Source organism: Ranitomeya imitator, chromosome 2 (assembly GCF_032444005.1).
Source record: "Ranitomeya imitator isolate aRanImi1 chromosome 2, aRanImi1.pri, whole genome shotgun sequence".
NCBI classification, from domain to species: domain Eukaryota; kingdom Metazoa; phylum Chordata; class Amphibia; order Anura; family Dendrobatidae; genus Ranitomeya; species Ranitomeya imitator.
Window position 1 is genome coordinate 242,738,047 of NC_091283.1, and position 6,000 is coordinate 242,744,046.

The following is a 6,000-nucleotide window of genomic DNA, read 5'->3' on the forward strand; positions in this document are numbered from 1 at the left end:
GCCTATTACATATATACATAGCCCCAGGTGTCAGTGGCCAGGAATAATATTTTTTGCATCTTAATCCTGATTATTAAATTCCAGAGCCCCTTTTTTCTCCATTTGCTTGTTGACACTGCAGACTACAGCCAGATCCTTTTCATAGTTCAGCGTAAAAATCCATGTATTTTACACGGGTTTGCCCGTCCCAGCGATCACATCTGTGTGCGCAGAAAATTCTGCCATTTTTTGTGGTACTGTAATATTTTTTTTGCAGTGTCTTATCCAATTACTTGACACCATTTTGCTGCCCAAAACATTTTTAGCAAATGGGCAGATATTGTAAACTGAGTTTTGTATGCCACACGGATCACATATCATTGTGTTCAAAATTGTGCCATTTCAGGGCTCCAAAGATTTTTTTGTTGTGCCATTGCCTACTTATTCACACAATTTTCCTGGCCCCCCCAAAAAATACAGGCCTGATATTTCAAAGTGGGCTATCTCTGTCACACGCCTCATCTATCTGTGGGCTACAAATTGAGGCATTTGAGGCCTCCATTCACCTTTTTTGCTGCGTGTGTTACAACGCTAAACAGTTACATTTTATGATTGGAGTATTAACCCCTTTCTGCTATATGACGTACTATCCCGTCGAGGTGACCTGGGACTTAATTCCCAGGGAAGGGATAGTAGTTCATGGGCGATCAGCCGCACTCACAGGGGGAGCGCAGCCGATCACTGCGGGTGTCAGCTGATTATTACAGCTGATATCCAGCACTATGTGCCAGGAGTGGTCACAGACCGTTCCCGGTACATTAACCCCCGGAACACTGCGATCAAGTATGATCACAGCATTCCGGCGGTATAGGGAAGTATCGCACAGAGAGGGGGCAGGACTTGCGTTGTTACGAGTGTCTTCTCCCTGCTGGCCCCGGATCCAAAATGGTCACGGGGCTCCTTCCGGGTCCTGCAGGGAGGTGGCTTGCAAGCCTGCAGCACTGCCTGTCATATCGCACTGCCTGTTAGTATCGCCACATCTGTAACATCCTGACTAGGGTTGAGCGAAACGAGTCGGCCAGATTCAGAAGTCGCCGACTTTTGGCAAAGTCGGGTTTCATGAAACCCGACCCGACCCCTGTGTGGGGTCGGCCATGAGGTCGGCGATCTTCTGATCTGGAATCGGAATTCCGATACCGATTCCCGATATGTTTAAGATATTGGGAATCGGTATCGGAATTCATATTTAAGTGTAAAATAAAGAATAAAAATGAAAAAATATTGATATACTTACCCTCGGACGCGCCCTGGTTCTCACCGGCAGCCTTCCTTCCTAAGAATGAGCGCCTGAAGGGCCTCCGATGACGTTGCGGCTTGTGATTGACATCCGAGGGCGCGTCCGAGGGTGAGTATATTCCTAATAGGTATATACTCACCCTCGGACGCGCCCTGGTTCTAACCCGCAGCCTTCCTTCCTAAGAATCAGCGCCTGAATGACCTTAGATGACGTCGCGGCTTGTGATTGGTCGTGTGACGCCCATGTGACCGCTCACGCGTCCAATCACAAGCCACGACGTCATCGAAGGTCCTTCAGGCGCTCATTCTTAGGAAGGAAGGCTGCCGGTAAGAACCAGGGCGCGTCCGAGGGTAAGTATATCAATGTTTTTTATTTTGATTCTTTATTTTACACTTAAATATGGATCCCAGGGCCTGAAGGAGAGTTTCCTCTCCTTCAGACCCTGGGAACCATTAGAAACCCAATGCACTGCATTGGGTTTTGTGTTTCGGCCGACCCCGACTCTTCTATAGGATCGGCCGATTTCACTCGACCCGACTTTTGAAAAAGTCGGGTTTCGTGAAACCCGACCCGATCCTATAAAAAGAAAAGTCGCTCAACCCTAGTCCTGACCTATAAAACTGTCCCACTAGTTAACCCCTTCAGTGAACACCGTAAAAAAAAAAAAAGAGGCAAAAAACAACGCTTTATTATCATACTGCCGAACACAAACTGGAATAGCACGCGATCAATAAGACGGATATAAATAACCATGGTACCGCTGAAAACGTCATCTTGTCCCGCAAAAAATGAGCCGCCATACATCATCATCAGTGAAAAAATTAAAAAGTTATAGTCCTCAGAATAAAGCGATGCAAAATAATTATTTTTAATATAAAATAGTTTTTATCGCATAAAAGCGCCAAAACATCAAAAAAATTATATAAATGAGGTATCGCTGTAATCGTACTGACCCGATGAATAAAACTGCTTTATCCATTTTACCAAACGCGGAACAGTATAAACACCCCCCCAAAAGAATTTCATGCATAGCTGATTTTTGGTAATTCTGCCTTACAAAAATCGGAATAAAAAGCGATCAAAAAATGTCACGTTCCCGAAAATGGTACCAATACAAACGTCAACTCCCACAAAACACAAGACCTCGCATGACTCTGTGGACCAAAATATGGAAAAATTATAGCTCTCAAAATGTGGTAACGCAAAAACTATTTTTTGCAAAAAAAGCGTCTTTTAGTCTGTGACGGCTGCCAATCATAAAAATCCGCTAAAAAAAACCTGTTATAAATAGTAAATCAAACCCCCCTTCATCACTTCCTTAGCTAGGGAAAAATAATATAATAAAAAAAGTATTTATTTCCATTTTCCCATTAGGGTTAGGGCTAGGGTTAGGGCTAGGGTTAGGGTTGGGGCTAAAGTTAGGGTTGTGGTTGGGGCTAAAGTTAGGGTTTGGATTACATTTACGGTTGGGGTAAGGGTTGGGATTAGGGTTAGGGGTGTGTTCGGGTTAGGGGTTTGGTTAGGGTTATTGTTAGGGTTGGGATTAGGGTTAGGGGTTTGTTTGGATTAGGGTTTCAGTTAGAATTGGGCGGTTTCCACTGTTTAGGCACATCAGTGGCTCTCTAAACGCGACATGGCGTCCGATCTCAATTCCAGTCAATTCTGCGTTGAAAAAGTAAAACGGTGCTCTGTTATGATAGGCAATTCAGTATCACAATGGACATAGCGATCAGAGCACATACAGTGATCTGACAATAACCCAAAATAATAGAACGAGCTCTGAGACGTGGGAACTCTGTAGACCGCAATCCCTGATCCTAACAAACCACACTAGAGGCAGCCGTGGATTGCGCCTAACGCTACCTATGCAACTCGACACAGCCTGAGAAACTAACTAGCCTGAAGATAGAAAAATAAGCCTACCTTGCCTCAGAGAAATACCCCAAAGGAAAAGGCAGCCCCCCACATATAATGACTGTGAGTTAAGATGAAAAGACAAACGTAGAGATTAAATAGATTCAGCAAAGTGAGGCCTGACTTTCTTAACAGAGCGAACATAGGAAAGATAACTTTGCGGTCCACACAAAACCCTAAAGAAAACCACGCAAGGGGGGCAAAAAGACCCTCCGTACCGAACTAACGGCACGGAGGTACACCCTTTGCATCCCAGAGCTTCCAGCAAAACAAATAGACAAGCTGGACAGAAAAAATAGCAAACAAATAGCAAAGGAGAACTTAGCTATGCAGAGCAGCAGGCCACAGGAATGATCCAGGGAAAAACAAGTCCAACACTGGAACATTGACAGGAAGCATGGATCAAAGCATTAGGTGGAGTTAAGTAGAGAAGCACCTAACGACCTCACCAAATCACCTGAGGGAGGAAACTCAGAAGCTGCAGTACCACTTTCCTCCACAAACGGAAGCTCCCAGAGAGAATCAGCCGAAGTACCACTTGTGACCACAGGAGTGAACTCTGCCACAGAATTCACAACAGTACCCCCCCCCTTGAGGAGGGGTCACCGAACCCTCACCAGAGCCCCCAGGCCGACCAGGATGAGCCACATGAAAGGCACGAACAAGATCGGGAGCATGGACATCAGAGGCAAAAACCCAGGAATTATCTTCCTGAGCATAACCATTCCATTTAACCAGATACTGGAGTTTCCGTCTTGAAACACGAGAATCCAAAATCTTCTCCACAATATACTCCAATTCCCCCTCCACCAAAACCGGGGCAGGAGGTTCAACAGATGGAACCATAGGTGCCACGTATCTCCGCAACAATGACCTATGGAATACGTTATGTATGGAAAAAGAATCTGGAAGGGTCAGACGAAAAGACACAGGATTAAGAACCTCAGAAATCCTATACGGACCAATAAAACGAGGTTTAAACTTAGGAGAGGAAACCTTCATAGGAATATGACGAGAAGATAACCAAACCAGATCCCCAACACGAAGTCGGGGACCCACACGGCGTCTGCGATTAGCGAAACGTTGAGCCTTCTCCTGGGACAAGGTCAAATTGTCCACTACCTGAGTCCAAATCTGCTGCAACCTGTCCACCACAGTATCCACACCAGGACAGTCCGAAGACTCAACCTGTCCTGAAGAGAAACGAGGATGGAACCCAGAATTGCAGAAAAACGGCGAAACCAAGGTAGCCGAGCTGGCCCGATTATTAAGGGCGAACTCAGCCAAAGGCAAAAAGGACACCCAGTCATCCTGATCAGCAGAAACAAAGCATCTCAGATATGTTTCCAAGGTCTGATTGGTTCGTTCGGTCTGGCCATTAGTCTGAGGATGGAAAGCCGAGGAAAAAGACAAGTCAATGCCCATCCTACCACAAAAGGCTCGCCAAAACCTCGAAACAAACTGGGAACCTCTGTCAGAAACAATATTCTCTGGAATGCCATGCAAGCGAACCACATGCTGGAAGAACAAAGGCACCAAATCAGAGGAGGAAGGCAATTTAGACAAGGGTACCAGATGGACCATCTTAGAAAAGCGATCACAGACCACCCAAATGACTGACATCTTTTGAGAAACGGGAAGGTCAGAAACAAAATCCATAGAGATATGTGTCCAAGGCCTCTCCGGGACCGGCAAGGGCAAAAGCAACCCACTGGCACGAGAACAGCAGGGCTTAGCCCGAGCACAAATCCCACAGGACTGCACAAAAGTACGCACATCCCGCGACAGAGACGGCCACCAAAAGGATCTAGCCACTAACTCTCTGGTACCAAAGATTCCAGGATGACCAGCCAACACCGAACAATGAAGTTCAGAGATAACTCTATTCGTCCACCTATCAGGGACAAACAGTTTCTCCGCTGGGCAACGATCAGGTTTATTAGCCTGAAATTTTTGCAGCACCCGCCGCAAATCAGGGGAGATGGCAGACACAATTACTCCTTCCTTGAGGATAGCCGCCGGCTCAGATAAACCCGGAGAGTCGGGCACAAAACTCCTAGACAGAGCATCGGCTTTCACATTTTTAGAGCCCGGAAGGTACGAAATCACAAAGTCAAAACGGGCAAAAAACAACGACCAACGAGCTTGTCTAGGATTCAAGCGCTTGGCAGACTCGAGATAAGTCAAGTTCTTATGATCAGTCAATACCACCACGCGATGTTTAGCTCCTTCAAGCCAATGACGCCACTCCTCGAATGCCCACTTCATGGCCAGCAACTCTCGGTTGCCAACATCATAATTTCGCTCAGCAGGCGAAAACTTCCTGGAAAAGAAAGCGCATGGTTTCATCACTGAGCAACCAGAACCTCTCTGTGACAAAACAGCCCCTGCTCCAATCTCAGAAGCATCAACCTCGACCTGGAACGGAAGAGAAACATCTGGTTGACACAACACAGGGGCAGAAGAAAAACGACGCTTCAACTCTTGAAAAGCTTCCACAGCAGCAGAAGACCAATTGACCAAATCAGCACCCTTCTTGGTCAAATCGGTCAATGGTTTGGCAACACTAGAAAAATTGCAGATGAAGCGATGATAAAAATTAGCAAAGCCCAGGAACTTTTGCAGACTTTTCAGAGATGTCGGCTGAGTCCAATCATGCATGGCTTGGACCTTAACCGGATCCATCTCGATAGTAGAAGGGGAAAAGATGAACCCCAAAAATGAAACCTTCTGCACACCAAAGAGACACTTTGATCCCTTCACAAACAAAGAATTAGCACGCAGGACCTGAAAAACCGTTCTGACCTGCT